This window comes from Onychomys torridus, chromosome 5 (assembly GCF_903995425.1).
Source record: "Onychomys torridus chromosome 5, mOncTor1.1, whole genome shotgun sequence".
In the NCBI taxonomy this organism is placed as follows: domain Eukaryota; kingdom Metazoa; phylum Chordata; class Mammalia; order Rodentia; family Cricetidae; genus Onychomys; species Onychomys torridus.
In genome coordinates this window covers 107080328-107101292 of record NC_050447.1, presented here as the reverse complement: position 1 = coordinate 107101292, position 20965 = coordinate 107080328, and the positions used below count along the sequence as shown (strand labels likewise).

At 41.2% G+C, this 20965-nt stretch overlaps 1 non-coding gene and 2 pseudogenes across 1 annotated transcript; 2 read left to right on the top strand and 1 right to left on the bottom strand.

The window, feature by feature from the left end:
* The first annotated feature begins 7880 nt into the window (after positions 1-7880).
* Positions 7881-7953, top strand: Trnaa-agc. The gene has a single exon. It is a non-coding gene; the product is annotated as a tRNA-Ala (tRNA).
* A 2909-nt stretch (positions 7954-10862) lies between these two features.
* LOC118584660 lies at positions 10863-11184 on the bottom strand (annotated as a pseudogene).
* Positions 11185-15760: 4576 nt separating this feature from the next.
* Positions 15761-16444, top strand: LOC118584659 (annotated as a pseudogene).
* The last annotated feature ends 4521 nt before the right edge of the window (positions 16445-20965 follow it).

The window sequence follows — 20965 nt, the reverse complement described above, 5'->3', positions numbered from 1 at the left end:
GATGGTGTGTGTGTTGGTGAACTGAGAGACTAGAGGAGGCCCAAGGGTGGGCAGCCTATCTACTTCTGGCAGGTGTGGCCTGTGTTTGGGCCAAGTGTGTCTATCAGAGTTAGGGACTAGGGCACAGCATCGAGGAGAGGAGGGGACAACTGAGGATTGGGTCTGTTGGAAGCTAGAGAGTGGGGAGGGTCATCAGGCTCCCATCTACCTGGTCTTCTGGCAGGCATGGCCTGTGGTTGGGCTAATATAAAGCTTCTAACTCAACTCAATTATTAAAAAGCAGAATTCATGAGGATACACACACAGAGACCAATGTAAATTTCCCAGACACAGAGTTATTTTAAGATTAGTGAGGCAATCCATAGATCCTCAGCAGGTTAAAGTTGAAAATGTGGTTATCTATAAGTGTGTATCAAAGTATTTAAGTATTTAATAGTATTCAGTAACCATTCATAACAGTGGTGAATCTGTAAATGACCACATAATAAGGTGACAGATATTACCACAGGAAGTGAAGACAGCCTGGAGACTCTGTTGTTTTCAAAAAGCAGAAGCAAACTGCTTTTTGCTAGAAAGAGATATTGACTCATCCCTTGAGGTTGCTCCTTGCAAATATGTCCTAAGATATTGAGATTCCTCTAAAAGATCAAAACAGCAGGAAAAAGTACAAAATTTATAAAAGGAGAAATTAATCATGCAAGAATTATGTCAAAGTTCTCTGATCTGGGGGATTTCAGGGGCCCCGTGTGGAAGAACAGAGCTTCATCTGCCAGATGGACCGCTCAGTTGAATACAGATCTACAAGAAAGCTAGAGAGTCTGAGAAGCAAAGAAAAGATGCAGAGAAGGCAGAAGCAGAGAGAACATCTTGCTTAATTTTCTGAAGACAGTGTACACTGTTCTCTCCCTTGTGCATGAATATGAGTGTACACATCGACTTGCTCACACATGAAGATGACAAGATAAGACAGTGCTTTGGATATTGAATGTGTCCACCAGAAGTTCTGTGGCGAGCTCCTTGACCAGCGAGGAAGAACGACCACCATTCAAGGATTCTTCTCAGATCACACTTTATTGGAGCGCCTCTTGATTAAGGGAGAGCGGGAGGTGAGGGGCCCCAAGAACCAAAAGGCAGCTGCTTATATAGGGAACCAAGCGAACGGGTCAATCTATGATTGGATCCCACCAGAATGCAAGCATGGGGAGCCACGGGATAGGCTGAGGACATAAGGCCAAATTACCATATACGCGCATGCACAAACCTCGAGGCGCGCAGCCCAGCAAGCACAGCCAAATATGGAGTTGTTTACAGCAAAGCTGTCAGGAAGTAGGCGCCATCTTAGAATGGCGGCTCCCTACATCTCCCCCCCTCTTTATTAATTAAGCAACAGGAGAGAGTAGAGGTCCGATCTCTGATAAGACCTTCAAGTACCCTTTTTTCAGAGATGGGATATTGGTACTGACCCATATGCAATCGGACTTGCTCTCCTTGAAGGAAGGAAAACGTCCTACTCTCCAAGTGCAGTGCACGAGCCTGGCATCCTGTGCCCAATACAAATACTTCACCCAATCAGGTCCCCACCTCATGATGTGTTGACCGATCGAAGGTGAGTAAACAAGATAATTATCCACATACCTTCCCGAGTGCAATGGACTAACTAGTCCTAGGGGTACAAAGGCTATGTGAACTTATCATTTGTTCTTTAAGGCAGAAAGCCAGATCTGAGGGGAGGAGCCACACTCCAGAGCGGCTAATGCCTGAGTGATAATGACCTTGCCCTTTTTTTTGTACGTGCTCGCAAACGGCAGACCAACCACAGACAAAGCACACACCCTCCAAGACAGCATGCCAAAATTATACCCACCCCCACCCACTCCTTAAACAGGGAAAGGGCAGAAGAAATCCAGGAAGTTAATCCCTCCGCCATGCTAATATCCACTCATGTGGAGTTGATGTTCACCACTGCCGCTCTCAGTGTTTCCAGAGTTTCTACAAACTTTCCAGACCAATTACCTAGAAGATAACTGGACAATCGTTTAGACAGATTTACAGCATGGGTAAAGTTTTCATACTGGATACTAGTCACATACAACCCAGCATATTTCCATTGACAGCCGAGCTGGGCAATCTGCCAAAGGGTGTCAATTTGCGCTTATTGGCCACAGCCTCTTCATTAGCAAACTCAATCAGGACAGACACCTGAACTCAGGCCCTTGGCCCTAATCATTCTCTATGCGGACCTGCTGGATAAAGCCACGAGAAACCCAAAAATGGGCTCCCACAGGTCCCCTTTTCTTAATATGTAAAAAAATAACTCATTATAGCTACAGCAATCTCCATAGCCTTTTATACCTCCCAGAGTGGGAGGAGAGGATGATAAAGATGGCATTTCTCTTTTGGATTTGGTCCAAGATGACTACAGCAGTCTTTAGCTGCATCAAGCCCTCTCTAAACCAAAACTTAATACAATCGCAAACTTAAAGAATCCCTTAGCTTCATCATTACCATTAACAGGTTAACATAAATATTGCTATACATAGGCACAATTCTCCCAGTCTTACAACTCAATGCAAACTCTTTACAGAATCATTTGAATTAACATGTATGGTGATATATATAGTTAACAATTTTCTCAGTCTTACAACTTTAACTCTTAATAGAACCATTTGAATTTTCTTGCTAACAGAACATAGGAAAAACTTCTGATGTATTCACATCAAACTTAAATATTTCCTTATCTCCACAAAACCAGGGTGCATTAGGTTAAACATATTTTCTGCAAACATGCATTCAACCTTAATTCACTCATAACTCCTCCTTTTCTTTATAATTTTTAAACAAAATCTCAAACCTGGTTAGAAAAAACCCAAACTTATACAATTCCTACAAACCCATATTGAAAAGCAATATTCTCAATCTAACCATTAACTTTGCAAACATTTAGCAAAACATCCAAAAGCAGTTCCTTAATAAAACTTTTTACACTTTAAAAGTAGTCTCTTGATATACTCCATTTGCATGTCTTACTAACAAAATGACACTAATCCACTCAAATAAGAAAATATTTGTTTAAATTAAATAGACTAAAGAATATTAATTCTCCCTTTTCTTTATAATTTTTAAGCAAAGTCTCAAGCCTAGTTAGAAAACCCAAACTTTTCCATTTAAACAGTTCTGTTTGCAACACAAAAACCAGTTCCAAAAGTCTATCGACTAGCCCTTTGTTCCCTGCTCTCTCTTTACAGAGAAGAGCAAAAACCTCCCCACTTTTGTCGCGGGTTCCCAATTCCCCTGGGAATTCCTTTAACCCTGCTTTTGTCGTGGGTTCCCAATTTACCTGGGATTTCCTTTAGCCCTGCTTTTGTCGCAGGTTCCCAATTTACCTGGGATTTTACCAGTGCACTGCCCTGACTGCAGAAAGTTCTGAGCCCTCGTTAAAAGTAGTGAAGTTCCCTGTATGGGCCACCACTTGTCACGACCGCCTCGACCAGCAAGGAAGACGCGACACTGAGCTCTTCTTTCAGCAGTTTACTCAGGAACCTTGAACAATTTTCTGACTTCTGACCCTAGAAGATAACGACGTCGCCGCACCGTGTGTTGAGTTCTGAATCCCCTTCGACCCCTCACCCGGTGTCCGAGTTTCCTGGGTTTCGGCATCAGCTGCGGCGAGCTCCTCAACCAGCAAGGAAGAACGACCACCATTCGAAGATTCTTCCCAGGTCACACTTTATTGGAGCGCCTCTTGATTAAGGGAGAGCGGGAGGTGAGGGGCCCCAAGAACCAAAAGGCAGCTGCTTATATAGGGAACCAAGCGAACGGGTCAATCTATGATTGGATCCCACCAGAATGCAAGCATGGGGAGCCACGGGATAGGCTGAGGACATAAGGCCAAATTACCATATACGCGCATGCACAAACCTCGAGGCGCGCAGCCCAGCAAGCACAGCCAAATATGGAGTTGTTTACTGCAAAGCTGTCAGGAAGTAGGCGCCATCTTAGAATGGCGGCTCCCTACAAAGTTCATGTGCTGGGTTCTTGGTCCTCAGTGTGGCTGTGTTGAAGTGGTAGAACCTTTAAGAGGTGGGGCCTAATAGAAAAGTGATCAGATCACTGGAGGAACTGCCTCAAGAAGGGATTAATTTAATTATCAGGAGAACTCAGCTCCCTCAAGAACAGTTTGTTTTTGGGTCAGGGTGGGGATAGAGAGATGGAAAGGGAGAAGGAGAGATTGAGTGGGAGCCTGGGTAGGGCAGCAAGGCAGCCAGGCAGCAAGCATTATTTGGCAGCCTGGAAATTAGGCATGCACTTTTCCCTCTTCTAGCACTAGTGCAGGACCTAGAGATTGTACCCCTATCATCTTAGGTAACTTCTATAGAAGTACAAATAACTTGCAAGAAGGGTTGGACTACATAGACCAAGATTCTGCTTTTGGAAAACTGAACACAAGTTAGAATGGTTTGAGTCCTTCTATTAGCACACCATTTGATATGCCAGAGGACAGAATGAAGTCAGGGACCATGGCATTGCTCCATCAGCTTCACAAAGTATTCTTTTGATTATACCCTTCTCGTCTCTAAGCTCCTGTACATCCTCTTCTAAGCAGTTACAAGCAGCACTGGCATCAAAGTCAGAAAAGTTTGGAAAATGGCATCATTCCATGGAGTCAGTGGTGAAGCATTCAGTTGGGCTGAAGAAACCTTTAGTTCTAATCCAGCCATGGTTAGGAGACAGCAAGTTGCCATCAGCATCATATTTTCCTTTTGTGAGAATGAACAGCACCAGGGAACTTCCAAGACCTATGCCCTCCCTTCCCTCATACACTGGATCTCACAAGAGAGCAATTGATCTTCTGTAGAAAGAGAGCAGGGTCAAGAGTTCATGTCTAGTTTTGTAGCTAAAGTTTTCCTGGTTCTATTCAGCTCCTGTGGCCCTGTGGCTGGCTGCTTGGACCCAAGTAAACACACAGAGACTTACATTACTTATAAACTGTATGGCCATGGCAGGCTTCTTGCTATCTGTTCTTATATCTTAAATTAACCCATTTCTATTAATCTATAAGTTGCCACGAGGCTTGTGACTTACCAATACTTTTACATCTCACTTCCTCTGTGTCTGGCTGGCAACGCCTAACTCAGCCTTCCTGTTCCCAGAATTCTCTTCTCTGCTTGTCCTGCCTATACTTCCTGCCTGGCTATTGACCAATCAGTATTTTATTTATCAACCAATCAGAGCAACACATTCAGAGCATACAGAACATATCCACAGCACAGTTTTATGTCAGCTGTCTGATAAAAGCTCTGAGAGAATTGAGAGTGACTTATCTGGAACTTGCATTCTGATCCAAGATGAGCTGAATCAGTGTGGCTTACCATATCAGGCACTTAGGGAAAAGAAATAGCTCTGCTGTTGCTTTTGCAAGGAATTTACATCTGATTGAACAAATCAACAAACCAAGTTTTGCTGTCTTTCTGACTGCAGTGCTAACTTAGTATTTAAACTGGCTATCAACTGCCATGCCTTTTGATCACCCTACCATTAAATCTTTCTCTTGTTGGTGGCTAAAACATCCATATAATTTTCTCTGGCTTAGTACTTAATTGGACTGTTCAGAGAATGTGTGGGATAAAATAGGGAACATGTAGAGTTTGTAGCTTGTACTGACTGTCCAACCCAATCATTTTACAGAAAGGAGATTGCCCCACAAAAAGGGAAGGGGAGTTTGAATTGTCAGGCTATACCCTCACCCCTCTTCCATTGATAGCAGCTCTGCTCTGCTCTTTTGAAGAAGTATGGGTAAACTAAGTTCTCCATTTCAGAGGCTGTGCACCATGGTATTAGGTTGCTTACTAATCAACCCAAAAGATAGGTGATTCTTAGTGAGCTGAATTGTGATGGGGCAGGGGGATAGTGTTCTTACATCTTATACATTGTTTAACTGTTTCTGACCTTCATTCTCTAGATGCCAGTGGAACCCTTTTCTATTCAAAGTTATAACCATCAAAAATGTTTGGAGATAGCCGGGCAGTGGTTGCGCAAACCTGTAATCCCAGCACTCGGGAGGCAGAGGCAAGTGGATCTCTGTGAGTTCGAGAAAAACCAAAGAGAGAGAGAGAGAGAGAGAGAGAGAGAGAGAGAGAGAGAGATGGAGTGAGTCATCTTCAGAGAAGTTTTACTTGAGGAACTATTCAACTGGCATTTTCTAGGAAAAGCAGTAGACTGGGAAAAGGTACTTTAGTCTTAGAAAACAGCATGTTTCAGTAACTGTAACAAAAGCTGACGCCACAAAATGAGCACTGTATTTAGTGCTTTATACACCTACTAATGAATGAAATTCTCACTCCTACTCCTACCCCTATTTTGTAGCAATAAAAATACTTGCTTATTAAATTAACAAGAGAACTTGACCCCCAACCTTCTCTGAGTTTTTGCCTTGCCATATATGATCTCTTCCTCACATTCTCTTTTTTTTTTGTTTTTTGTTTTTTGTTTTTGTATGTTATTTTGTTTTTTGTTTTTCGAGACAGGGTTTCTATGTGTAGCTTTATACCTTTCCTGGAATTCACTCTGTAGCCCAGGCTGGCCTTGAACTCACAGAGATCCACCTACCTCTGCCTCCCGAGTGCTGGGATTAAAGGCATGCACCACTACCGCCCAGCTCCTCACATGTTTTTACCATAATAAGTAACACCATCTACTTTGAAGTATTCACTGGAAGTTAAAGACATGGGGCCACCCAGTATTAGACTTTCAGCCTCCCAAACTATGTGCTTTAAAAGCAAAAAAAAAAAAACAAAAACCAAAAAACAAACAAACAAACAAAAAACCTTTTCTTTATAAAGCACTCAGCTGCATATATTTTGTTATAATAATAAAAAAGAGATTATGACAGAGACTACAGAAAGTTTTGCCACATCAACAAACTTATTTCTATATTTGTTTCTTTCTCTTCAGTTTTTATGCTCTGTGTCTAGTTTTTACATTGCTGGGAAAGACAGTCTAACATGTCACCTGGGCATCTGTATGAGTTCCTGCTAGGTTGTCTAGCTTCATTCTTTTCATTGCTGCGACAGAATATCTGACAAAAGTAAGGGAAGGGAAGGAGAGAGGAAGGGAGAGAGTAAGTTCAGCTCTTTATTAAACCAATGAGAATAAAACAGTGACACATTTTCACACTGTGTGATCAAATATACTGCAATAGGGCATCCGTGTTCGGCCTACAGGCCCAGAATATCTGATAGACTTTTTGTGAAGTAGGAATTTTGAAGTACTGTCCTACTTTGTCTTAGTAAAGCTTGGTAGTCACTTTCTTTTGTGTCATGCATGTCCAATTTGGACAGCATATTGTCAGCAATTGAGGCAAGGGCATTTTTTTCTGTCCAGTGGTTAACTTTTCCACAGTGAAAGCAAACTCCATATGGAGGTTCATCAATGCCCATCATCTTCTCTGAAGTATATTGATGCTGCCAGGAACAGATGTGTCTCATTGTCATAAAAAGCCTTATGTTATTAAAACATCTTAAATGCCATATTCTGTAGATCTCTGAAGTGTTTGAAGACCACCTATCTTACCTAAAATATATGTTAACCTTGAAAACAAATATACCTAACATGACTACAAGTTTGATTATTATAGATGACTAACTACTAACCTGCATTTCTTAATTATCCTAAATAGTTTGTATTAATAGCTTACAAGGACTAGAACTTTACATTACATTTTAAAATTAGTTGCATAGATACAATACCTTAAGAATAGAAACATATATACAGTATATTGTAACAAGAATGATCTTAAATTTACATCAATATACAAAAACTCATACCAGTGTAAAATATTTGAGATTAATATTTGCTTTTTAATTTAAAAGTAGATTCAAGGGTTGGGGATTTAGCTCAGTGGTAGAGCGCTTGCCTAGCAAGCAAAAGGCCCTGGGTTCGATCCTCAGCTCCAAAAAAAAAAAAAAAAAAAAAAGTAGATTCAATAATCTACACTTTTTTCCCTATTATTCCTATTTTCCCTCTTTTTTATCTTAAGATCCTTGGTTCTAACATTGTTTGCTTAATATCCTTCCTGACCATGACCAATAACAACTTGCAAACAACCCCCCTAAATAATGATAAACATCTATAATCCATTGAATGACAAAAACAAACAAACAAACAACAACAAACACCCACCACACCTCTTGGGAATGTGGGCAATGTGCTCCCAAAATTATTTCCTGCTGTCTTGGGGTGATGGCATCTTTAGGTGGCCCTGAGAAAACTGAGATAATGGTCAAGTTCCAGGAGAGTTAGCTGTTGTCCAGTCTCTGTGTGATGGGAAAGTCCAGGCCTTATCTGAAGTCTTGGCTGGAGTAGTCTATGAGGCTGATCACCTTAGCTAGCAGCTTTGAAGTTGTTCTGAATGCATACTTTTAAGGAAACAGCAACAGAGGCATTCTGAGAGGCTGGATCACCTGGCCTACTTGTCCTTGTTGATGTCTGGTCCTTTTTTTTATTTTCTGAAAACTAACTTTTAAAGGTAACATACATATCTGCATTAACACAAGTATGAAATGTGTGATGTGCACAAGTCAACTAAAGATGACTCTCTGTTCTATGTTTGAGCAAGTAAAAGAAATGTCAACCTTATAAGTTCATTTTGACTGCATAACCAAACTAATATAAATCTCTATCCATGCCATATGAAAGAATGGCATGTAATAAGTCTCAAAGACTCTGTAGCCAACAAGATTTATATCTCATCCAGTCTTAGAGCTGTTATTATAGCCAAGCAAGCTTATTAAGAAGTACAGCATCATATGTACTGTTTTCAGGAAGGAAAATTATAGTCAAACTTTTGGCCAAGGTCAACAGAGAGTTGGCAAAGTGAACACAGAATATCTCAGGCACAACTGCCTTAGGACTGATAACCACATTCCAGGAGGAAGAGTTGGGTGCCGAGAACCTGCAGCTTTGACTCCTCAGCACTGGCTATAATGTCAAACCAGCCTTTCCAATTCTGATCCTAGAGAAGGACACAGAATTAAAGTTCTCTTTATCCTCTCATTAGGGCTCCTAAGAAAGTCTTTAGCTTCTTGCTGTCTACTGTTTCATATGAAACTTAAGGCACTCTCTTAACTCTGAACATAAATAAAATAAAATAAAATAAAATAAAATAAAATAAAATAAAAATTTAAGTTATATACTCTTATGTACATTGGCATTCCAAAAGAATAGGAGGTTAGTAAGGAAAATCATGCCAAGGCAATACCTAAACCCAACAGGACAAACACCATTTCCTTCACCTCCATGACTGATACCTGAAGCTCTTGAGGGGTTTCTTCTCCCTTATTCAGTCTGAGACTCCAGTCCATGGCATGGTGTTACCCACATTTAGGGTGGGTTTTCTCCAACTTCTAGAAATGCCTTCATAGTCAGGCCCAGGAATGTGTCCCTTAGGTAATTCCAAATCCAGTTCAGTTGATAATCAATATTAACACTGAGAATGTCAGAAATACTTGACTGCTTTACCTAGACAGTTTCTTAGGATGTATTTGCAAGGAGCATCCTCAAGAAATAGACAACATCTCACCTCACTCCTACAAAGAACAGCTTGCTTCTGCTTGCTTCTGCTTTTTTTTTTTTTTTTTTTTTTTTTTTAAGAGCAGAGAACCTCCAAGTTCAGTGTTCCTTCCTGTAATGTAATAGACTCATCCTCTTGTGCACATCCTATGAGGAAGCTTTTTCTTGCCTTTCCGAGGGTTTGGGAGGTCTAGGGAACCAACACAGAGAGGATATGATAAGCATTAACTACTGTTTTGCTGGGAGTCCTTTTGTCTCTGCCCCCCAAAATGTGTGTCTTCTTCAGTGTCTTTGGAATGTAGCAGGCAAGCTTGACGCAGAGAATTCCCAGAACCAAGTCTGTTGTGATAAGTGCCTTTAATCCTAGCACTTGGGAGGCAGAGACAGGCAATCTCCATGAATTTGAGAGTAGCCTGTTCTACATAGTGAGTTCCAGGTCAGCCAGGGGTACCCTGCCAAATAATTGATAGTATTTATCATAATAAAAATAATAATATAGTTTTAAATTAAAATATAATTCTTGATAGTGTAACTCTCCTTAAGTGCATTTCTTATGTTAAATACTTTTCATGACAGCATGTAATATGTTATATACATAACATCATCTTACTTTTTCCTATTAAGTTTATACTGTTGTACAAAAGTGGTAGGTTTTGCTGGGTGTGGTGGGGCATGCCTTAAATCCTATAGCTTGAGAGGTAGAGGCAAGAGGATTTCTGTGAGTTCAAGGCCAGCCTGATCTATGAGGTGAGTTCCAGGACAGCCAGGACTACATAGAGAGACTCTGTCTTAGTTAGGGTTTCTGTTGCTGTGAAGAGACAACATGACCATGGCAACTCTTATAAAGGAAAACATTTAATGAGGGTGGCTTACAGTTCAGAAGTTTAGTCCATTACTGCCATGGTGGGAGATGGCAGTGTGTAGATAGGCAGACATGATGCTGGAGAAGGAGCTGAGAGTTCTACATCTTGAACCACAGGCAACAGGAAGTGAACTGGGATAATGGACATAGCTTGAGCTTAGGAGACCTTAAAGCTCACCCCCATAGTGACACACTTCCTCTAACAAGGCTACACCTACTTCAACAAGGCCATATCCAATAGTGTCACTCCCTTTGGGGGCCATTTTCTTTCAAATCATCACACTCTGTCTCAAAAAAAAAAAAAAAAAAGTGGTAGATAGACCTTCAGTTAAGCCCACATTTGTTCTTCTTTTTTTTTTCACTTATAACATTTGTTACTTTTTTCCAAGTGAGTAAAAGTCCATGATTTTATTGTCTTCATAACAAAATCAGCTTACAACTGGATCACTTGGCCCTTTCTCTACTTACCACCTCCCAGTTGAAAATGCTTGCATCTCTTACTAGAAAGTATTCTCTTAGATCTGAAGTTGGGCTCAACATACTCAAGTCTCAGCATTATCTTCTTTTATCATTTTAGCCTTTTTGTGCAAAATAGGCTTAGTCTGCCCATCATAGCAAGTCCATTTCCTGTTCTAACACCGCTTTCCCTGGGCATATAAAGAATCCTTGCTCTTCTTGTGCTCTGTCACTTTGTGGGGATGGTGCTTGCCACATTTCTTGCAGAAAGTCTGATGGGTCTTAGGAATGTTCATCATGTTTTCTGGAGAGAAAGAAAGGGGTAGGGCCAGCAATGGAAGTTTATCTCATTTGTCATTTTTAAATAATGCCCTTAGGATAAATTCTCAGGGATGAGGATAAAGTTGAAAATGTATATAATGAATGTTTTCTTCACAAACTGTCTCAGTAATTCCTGGGAAAAAATAGTAATGACATGTGAGGCGTTTACCCATGAACCCCACAGCTCCCTAGAGTTTTCTTGAGTGTGAGCAGCAGGAAATATTAGATAGGATTTATATTGCAGAGATAAACAGATAGAAAATACAGGATAGCCTGGAACCTTTTCCAGTGGCCACAACTGTTTCTGGCCCAGGGTATTTATACAGATGCCAAGGGGTAGAGCAAAAGACCTCTTCCCCCAGCACAGCCAAGTGCAGACCATTTTAGACACCTGCATTCAGGCCCGTGGCCCTAATCATCCTCTTTGTGGACCAGCTGGGTAAAGCCATGAGGAACCCGAAAATGGACTCCCACAATGACAGAAGAAAATCTAGCTCCACTGTCATTCCAATAATAAAAAATAATTGTTAGTGAAGAATATGCTTCATGAAAACACAAATTGTATCATGGAGATATGAGTCCAGGTATTTTTAATTCAGCCCTTGAAATCTTAGATTTCATTAAAAAAAAAAAAAAAAGATGTATTTATTATGTACACAGAAGAGGGTGCCAGATCTCATTACAGATGGTTGTGAGCCACCATGTGGTTGCTGGGAATTGAACTCAGGACCTCTGGAAGAACAGACGGTACTCTTAACCTCTGAGCCATCTCTCCAGCCCTAGATTTCATTTTTTTATAAAATAGTAAATAGTAGTTCATGAAAGCCATTCACCATTGCATTCTGATTGTTTCTCATGGACTTTAAGTACCTCCTTACACAGAGAAGTCTGACCAATCAGGAGCTAGAAACCAAGCTAAAGATATGTTTTTGTTTGGTTGGTTTGGGATGGGGGGTATCTCTGTATTATGTTACTCTGGCTGCCCTGAAATTTTATATGTAGACCAGTCTGACCTCAAACTCAGAGATCCACCTGCCGCTGTCTCCAGAGGACTGGAATTAAAGGCGTGCACCACACCCAGCTAAGCTGAAGATGTTTAATGTGAAGAATTAACTGTGGTAGAAGAGTGACCATAGACATAAAGAAGTCTAAACAAAGAGGAGAGCACCCAGGGGAGGGCTTAGATCTGTTGACGAATGTGTGGCTGAGCCAATAGTAGGTTTGCTAAGACCAGCACTGGTCTAGAGTGGTAAGAAAAGCAATAGACCTCCATGGGAAGTGTTGGCAGGCCAGCAGCATTTAGAAAGGCTCAGGGGCTGGGGGTGTACGGGTGTGGTATGTCTTCTAACCCCTCTGACCAAGTAGAACAAAGATGGTATTAAGGCTTCTCTACAGAGAGAGCCAAATTTAGGTTTGTTTAGGCCCAGGATGGTATCTGGGCAGACTCCCTGGAGATCCTTATTTCACATAGCAAATCCCATGTGCTGGAACCCACTGAGGGGCTCTTCTTCCTGTCCCTCCAGCATCCTCCTCAAATGAAGGATGCTAAATTTCTACTTGCTTTTAAAGTAGATATTAATGTAGATGGGTAGCTGACAGGCAGTGCACTTATAATTGACATTTGCACTATTTCTAGACAACTCTGTATGTTTTAGTAGCTAGCTCAGTGTATTGAGTATTACTGCTCAAAATACCAAGGGGCATGTGATGAATGGGTTTTTCTTTTCAGAAGTCTGTGGCTTCTGGTCTCACCATGCCACTATTGCTTTTTCCTTTGTTATGATGTAGCCTCAGAAGCTACACAGAAGTGCAGCCTGAGTCCCATGCTGAACCTGCAGCTCCCTCTGGTAGTAACAAAGGTAGGAAAGAATTGGTTAGAAATTACTGCCTATGAATAAATAACACTCTAAATGTTCTTGAGAGAAAATTAAGTACCAGTTTACTAAAAGAACCCTTTCTCAGTGTGAGGACAAAATATATGGAATATATATTTTTTTCTGTAATTTGATACTTACAGAGTTTCTGATTTCTTATTGTGTCAGGTTCAAATTGTGTTAGAAAATTAGAGGGGGATGTTTCTTGTGGTGAAAGCCTGATGCTCCTCATTTCTCCAGAGTATCAGTTCTTAGACCTACTCACCAATTTCATCCTCCAAGTAGAACAGATGTTCCTCCTGGATTAATGCCTTTTCCCCACCTGTGTTCTCCACCCTTTAGCTGCACTTTGTTTAGACTCTGAGATGTTGGCCTCAGTATTTCTCACCATTGCTTAGGGCACTGGTTCTCAACATTCCTAATGCTGCAACCCTTTAACACGGTTCCTCATGTGGTGACCCCCAACCATAAAACTATTTTCATTGCTGCTTCATAGCTGTCATTTTGCTACTGTTATGAATCATAATGTAAACATCTGTGTTTCCAATTATCATAGGTGACCCCAGTGAAAGAGTCGTTCGACCCCCACAGAGGTTTGAGAACCACTGGCTTCGGTAGTCGTTCGTCATACCGTAGGAAACTGTACAAGGTTTGCCTTTGGCTCTATCCGAAAGGATTCAGTTGGTCAACTCTTGGAGCACCTCTTTAGAAGGCACTATCAGGTAGATATTAATTTTTTGCTGAGGAGGGGTGTAGATTTTGATTACTTTTAGGGAAGCATACCTTATTTTCAGTTTTGGTTTCATTTCTCTGATTAGAACTAGCTCTTAATAAGTATCATTGATCACTAAAAGCCCAGTTGTGGTTGCTTTCTCAGAGGTAGAGGAAAGGTTGAAAGCCAGGACATATAGTTGCAAAAAGGAAACTCATGATTTAAATGTGTGCAGAAGCCCCAGGAACTAAGAGTTATCCTACAGGGAGCTGGACTTTGTAACTCTGTTGTGCCCCCTCTAGCCAATGGTATGGACCCAAGGCTCCCTTCAGACTGCCACCAGAGGGCAGCAGATGCACAGCCCAAGTATTTAGGAACATGTTAGTCACAACTATTTGCTTTGCTCTGGGAAGCTCTTTTGTAGCCCAAGCACATCATGAACCAAAGTTGCCTTATCAAATAAATGGGACAAGTCAGGTATTTGAAATCCAGATTTTGTTATTTTTGGAGCTATTGCAGTCTTATTTAAAAAGTCATTATGTCTAGATCCTTTAAGAGTTAAAAAAAAAATTGTGTGTGTGTGTGTGTGTGTGTGTGTGTGCGCGTGTGTGCGCACAGAAGTTACAGGTGATTTACAGGTGGCTGTGGCCTGCCCTATATGGGTACTAGGAAGTGAACTTGGGTCCTCTTCAAGAGCAGTACTAGCTCCTAACTGCTGAGCCATCTCTCCAGCACCTATGCCTATATCTTGAAGTATTTTCTTTTAGTAGTTTCAAAGTTTCAGGTCTTACATTAAGGTCTTTAATACCTTTAATTTAAGCTTCATGAGAGACAAGGATCTAGTTTCATTCTTTTACATGTGGGTATTAGAGGCTGGATTTTCCTCTTTTTCTTTGTCCAGGATCAGGTGGCTGTAGTTGCTTGGGCTTATTTCTGAATCCTCTGTTCTATTGCATTAGTCTACTGTCCAAGGAGTTTCCCTAATCTTTTAAGGGATCTTAGCTCAGGCCAAACTAGGACTTGTGGCTTTGACACAAAAATATAATTTCAGGCCTAGCCAGTATGAAGCAGAGCTACGGTTTATTTTATTTATTTATTTAGCATGTATGTATGTATATATACATATACATGTGTGAATGCAGATGTGCTACTGAGAGGCAGGGCCATCTCTCCCATGATGAGTGGGACCAGGTCTTCTGCATACAGGGATGTTACCATGGCTTCAGGAAGCAGTCCAGGCCACGGGCATCCACATGAACTTTGTTGGTAACATGGGCCATAGATATCAACATGGCCCTTGGCTTTATTAGGACCACTGACTTACTCATGGCCCTCAGTGGCTGCATGGGCTATAAGCCTTGACAGGTAGTTACACAAGTCACTCAGGTAGTTACTCATGTCACTCACATCAGCATGGTGCCCTGAGGCAGCAAAGCCCAAGGACATCACCAAGGCATCAGGCAGTGGCACAGATGGCATATGTTCACATGGGTCTCAGGTTTCATCATGACCTGGGTCATGACCCAGCATGGACCACTGACACTAACATTGCTTTCCATGGCATAGTGGACCACGAAGGTCCTTTAAGGAGGTCCAATCCAGAAAGTGAACCTTTCCTCATCTCATACCTCTGTTGTTACCCAGAGCCAGGGAGATCCATGGCCAGGCAGCAGGTTCAGAGGTTGAGTGCGCATCTGCTTAAGCTCCAAGCTGTTGTACAACTATCCAGCCAACCCTTCTGAGCAATAGCAGCAAGTAGATCTCAGCCCTCACTCACACTTGTCACCACCGTTATGTGTCCAGTTCTGCCTCTCTCCATCATGCACAGGTCGTTGGATTTTTTCTATTTTTCCCACCTCTCTATAACATATTTCTTTGTAGTTGTTCTTTGATTTCAGTGGTATGGGCTTCTCTTAAGAGTCATTCTTCACCTTTCCAGCCTCCATCTCAGACCCTGAAGCTACTGTGATGTTGATACCTAAGAACCAGATTGCCATCTATGAACTCCTTTCTAAGTAAGGAGTGATGGTTGCCAAAATGTCCATATGACCAAACACCCTGCACTGACAGTCAATATACCAACCTTTATGTAATAAAGGCCATGTAGTCTTTCAAGTCTTGAGGCTACATGAAACAGCAGTTTGCCTAGAGACATTTCTGTTGGCACCTTACAAACAAGGGTATCCAGTATCTCTGAGATTACCTCAACCTACTTTGGGAGATGGTGCCTGCCACCCTGTGTGCTGCAGCAATCCTAAGATTGGCAGGCCTTGGCCCAAAGGTCTAGAGCAGTGGTTCTTAACCTTCCTAATGCTGGGACCCTTTAATACAGTTCCTCATGTTGTAGTGACCCCCAACCATAAAATTATATTCATTGCCATTTTATTAGTGTAATTTTGTTACTGTTATGAACTGTAATGTAAATATGTTTGGAGATAGAGGTTTGCTAAAGGGTTGAGAACTGCTGGGTTCTCTAGACTCTAGAGGGTGAGCAACCTGCAAGATTTACAGGAGAGGAGGCAGAGAGACATCTACAGAAGGAGTACTGTACCTTCTGGGGCTGACAAGAAAGCTGAGGCTGGGGCTGGCTCAGCAAATGAATTCCAGTTTAGAGGCAGCTTTGGTCATGGACATGGTCTGCTACCTCTGTGAAGCTGGAGAGTGTTTTGTGTTGAATAAACTTAAAAGAAGAAAAAAGTCACACTTCATTGTCTTTATGATAGTCACTTACTGGATTTTGATGGGTGTGGTGGTTTGGAGGTGCAATGTCCTCATGTCCTCATGGGCTCATGTATTTGAAAACTTGTTCCCTAGGTGGTGGTACTGTTTGGGAAGTTATTGAATCTTTAGTAGGTGCAGACTTGCTGGTGGAAGTACACCACTGGGGTGGGCTGTGCAGGTCTGCAGTCTTGCCCCACTTTCTGCTTGCTTTCTCCACTTCCTGTGTGTGTGTGCAGTTAATCTTCTCCTCTAGGTATGCCATACCTTCATACATACATTATGGATTGTAGCGGGAATCTTAAAGAGTCTTATTAATAAAATAAAACCTGAGGCCAGTTATTGGGGTGAATGCTGGAAGATCAAAGAAGCAGAACAAGCCACAGCTACCTCACCTCGCCAGTTCCTCAGCTGGTCTTGTTTCCTCAGACTGGAAGCTTCTGTGTCCTTATCCCAATGGCTCTCAACTGAACTGCTGCTCAAAAGCCTGAATGCTTAACCAGCCAAAATGCTTCTAGTTTCTGGTCTTCATGCTTTATATATCTTTCCCTTTCTGCTGTCACTCCCTGGGATTAAAGGCACTTTCTGGGATTAAAGGTGTGTGTCTCCATGCTGGCTATATCCTTGAACACACAGAGATCCGCCTAGCTCTGCCTCCCAAGTGTAGGGATTAAAGGCGTGCACCACCACTGCCCAGCTTCTGCTATGGCTTGCTCTGACCCCAAGGCAACTTTATTAATATACAAATAAAATTACATTTCACTACAAATAAAATATCACCACAATGAATCTTTTCCTCTCTCTGGAACCATAAGCTGAAACAAGCTCTTTCTCCTCTCCAGCTGCCACACTGTGAATTGGACCATATTATTATTTCAGTCATCATTTGCTTAGAGTCAACACCTTCCCCACTGTCCTTGTTCCCCGTGTCCACTACATTTCAGCCGTTTTTCTTTTCTTGTATTATTGCTCTTCTAAAAAGACACATAATTTAAAGAAATTTCTTTATTAATGTATACTCATTGAAATTATATATTTTTTAATTTGTGAAATGTGTTCATTTTTCTCTGAAGGTCTAGATCAGGTTACCTACTTTTGCAGCCTTTTTAATTTTTCCCTTGTGTTGGACAGTGAAACTGTCCAATAGTAGTTTTTAATTTGTGTTTCTTGAGACACATGGCACTTATTAAATCTGACAACCAGTTAATATTTTCTATAAAATTAATGTCTTCATATAAAGTTCAAGAATTCTTACCTCCTGCCTCTTTTTCATTCTAGAACTCCATTTAATTAGGAAATATATCAGGTCTTTTTTTGCTCAATTCACCATGCTTCTGAATCCATTGTTTTAATTCATTTCCTTACTTGGACACATCTCTGGGCAGGAGTGGGGTGGGGATTACACTTGCTTCTTTGGAATCCAAAGGTTGACATTGGGATGTCTTCCTCAGTCATTTATTTTTTGAGATAAGTTCTGTCACTGAACTTGGATGGAACTTGACACTCAGGTTAGACTGGCTGGCTAGTAAAGCCTGGGATCTGTTGTCTTCACCCTCTAGCACTGGGGTTACAAGTACAAACTTAGCTTCTTTTGGGTGGTTACTGGGGATCATACTCAGGTTCCCATGCTTTCACAGTAAACACTTCACCGCTAAGTCCTCTTTCTAGCCACTGTGCAGATCCTTTAGCTCATTAACTCTCTTCTCTGTGTGCCTACTAGCTAACCTAACCACAGGGTTGAATTTCAACTTTTATGTATTTCAACTCTAAAAGTTGTGTTATTCTGACATTTACTCAATTTACAGACTTTTGATTGTCTGTAGATACTTTACACATGGTTATTTTGTACAATGTTTCATAATGCTACTATATGAAACTCTTGGGTGATTAAAGATTGTTTGATGTTTTGTGTTTAGTCAAAGATATGTTTTACTTCCTTGTGTGTTTGATTTTGGAACGTTTGCGTGAAGCTCATCTTAGCTCTGGAAAATGCCTGTAGTTAGAGAATGATGTTTTCCTTCAGGAAGAATTTATGCTCTTTGTTTCTCATTTCCTATATCAAAGATTGGTCTCATTACTTCATTTGAGACCACTTCCTTTAGATTTCTTTTGACTTTGTGGATATGGGTGTCATAGGTTCAATCCAAGATTCTATGGTATAGGACAGATTTTTTTTTTTTCTCATCCAGAATTAAGGCAGAGATAGCCTGTCTGCTTTTAAAGGCAGAGTTTTCTACCTTATCACAAAAGGTAAATGGTTTCTCTTGGTTTTTGTTTGTGTATATATGTTTGTGTGTGCATATGTTTTCCTTTTGTTGAGATAAGATCTCCCTAATAAAATCAGGTTGGTTGGAACGTACTAAGGCTTGGAATGAACAGTGGTCCTCCTGTCTCTACACCCAAGTCCTGGGATTATAAAGGTATTACCAACCCCTTATACAAGGATGATTAGCTGCTCACATCACATACACCTGTGGTGTAGTTTGGCACCATTTGTCCACTTTTGTTGGTGTAAGCATGAGACCAAGGCAGTCCAAGGTGCTGCACATGCCTATCATTCTGCTGAAAGTGACTAGTTTTACTGTTGGGGGTGTAAGCTTGGGGATATACTCAGTTATTTCTTCACATTCTCATTTTAGTAATGTGTTTAGATTTTGTTCATAATGGTTTATCTGATAGAGGTTTTGCTACTGTAGGAGAGCATTTTGGAATAATTTGTCTACTAAAGAGTGGGAAGTTAGTCTTAGCAAAGTTTAAGCTCAGCCAGACACCCAGTGTGGTGGTTTATGATCTGATTTGCAACACACAATCTGAAGCTTATTAGGGTTTAGCCCAGTTTTTATCAACCAGATGGCCAGATGCATTGTGTTTTAGCATGTCAGTTCCACCTTAAAGAAAAAGAAATGGCTAGGGCAATAAAAATTAGACACAGCAGTGGACACACCCTCTCAGGTCAGCACCCCAGGACTTTGGGATCCCAGGCAAGGATTTCAAGTTGTTTTGGGGGCTCAAGAAAGAAATTACTCTGTTGGCTTTTCACTACTATGACCAAAATACCTAAGAAAGAAAGAGCTTACAGTTTCAGCCCATGGAGAACAAGTCATATCACCTCAGACAGGAAGAAAAGGGAATTCAGGAAGGGTCCAGGGCATAGCCCCCATGGACATGCTTGTGTCCTGCTTCTTCCAGCTAGGCCCTACCTCCCATTTTTCAATATCTCCCAATAAAGAAGTCTTATAAATCTATCAAGGGATTAATAATCTCTTGGTTAGGTGAAAGCCTCCTGATCCAATTGTCATCGGAAATGCTCTCAGACACACCAGAGAGCTACTCCACTAATCTCATAGACATTTTTAATCCAATCCTGCTAACTATCACAGTTACTGATGCCAGGACTGGGGACACACTGGCTTCTTGCTTGTTAGGTGGTATAATAATGGAAGGCTAGACCCCTTTACACCACAGATGGGAAAACTGATACCACCAAGGACTGGCTGCTGTGCTTAAGGACACTTAGTCATATTGGGACTGAATGATGTATTTAGTCTCTCCTACCCCCACCAGTTTGCCCAGTGACAGTTATTTAATCCCTTTCTCCTTTTGCTTATTAGATGCTGCTATATACTGAACCCATCTGGGGAGAAAAAGGTTTTGATAAATTGCATGGCTTTAAATTTTACTAGTTTTTATATATTCATATTTGTTGAATTACTCAGATTTGCTTCCATTGTAATTGATATAAATCTAACCCAAACCACTCAAGCCCCAATGGCAGTCTATTATCTCACATAACTGGAAGGCTAATGGCTAATTCTTGCAGACATGCATAGGTCCATGTTTCAACAGATGCCACCAGAAGTTATCTCTCTATAGCTTGGGCAATCTTTCCTTCAGCATGGCTTTGGTTGTAGGCTGACACTCTCTGTGTATGGTTTCTGACTTATAGTGTCACAACTACAGGTCCTACATCAAGAAAAGGCTTTATTTCTCAGTATGTCTGTTCAGTCCCTGAATTTAATTTCCTTGCTGGCTTGGGTTATTTCTGGGTCACAGAACACATATAGGTCAGATCTGTCTGATACCACAAGTGGGTACAAGGAGGGACCACCACTGTGAAAACAACATAGCTCAGCATAAGGACAAAATACCCAAAGGGAAGTCAGTATTGCCATTAGAATGACCAGGGAGATATGTGAGATGAGTTACATGAGTATCCACAGTACCACATACTGTAGAGGGCCATGTCTAGGTTCAAATCCTACATGCACTTCTATAGCTGTGACCCTGGAGTAAGAGTCCTAATCTAACTGATTCATCTTCTGTGCCTATAAAGTGAGACAACTAACTGTACTTGCTCACAAAGCTACTACAAAGATTCAGTGAGCTACCACATTACTGAAAAGGTTAGCAGCTCCTGGCATGTTAAACATCCACTATATTTACATATGTATTTTA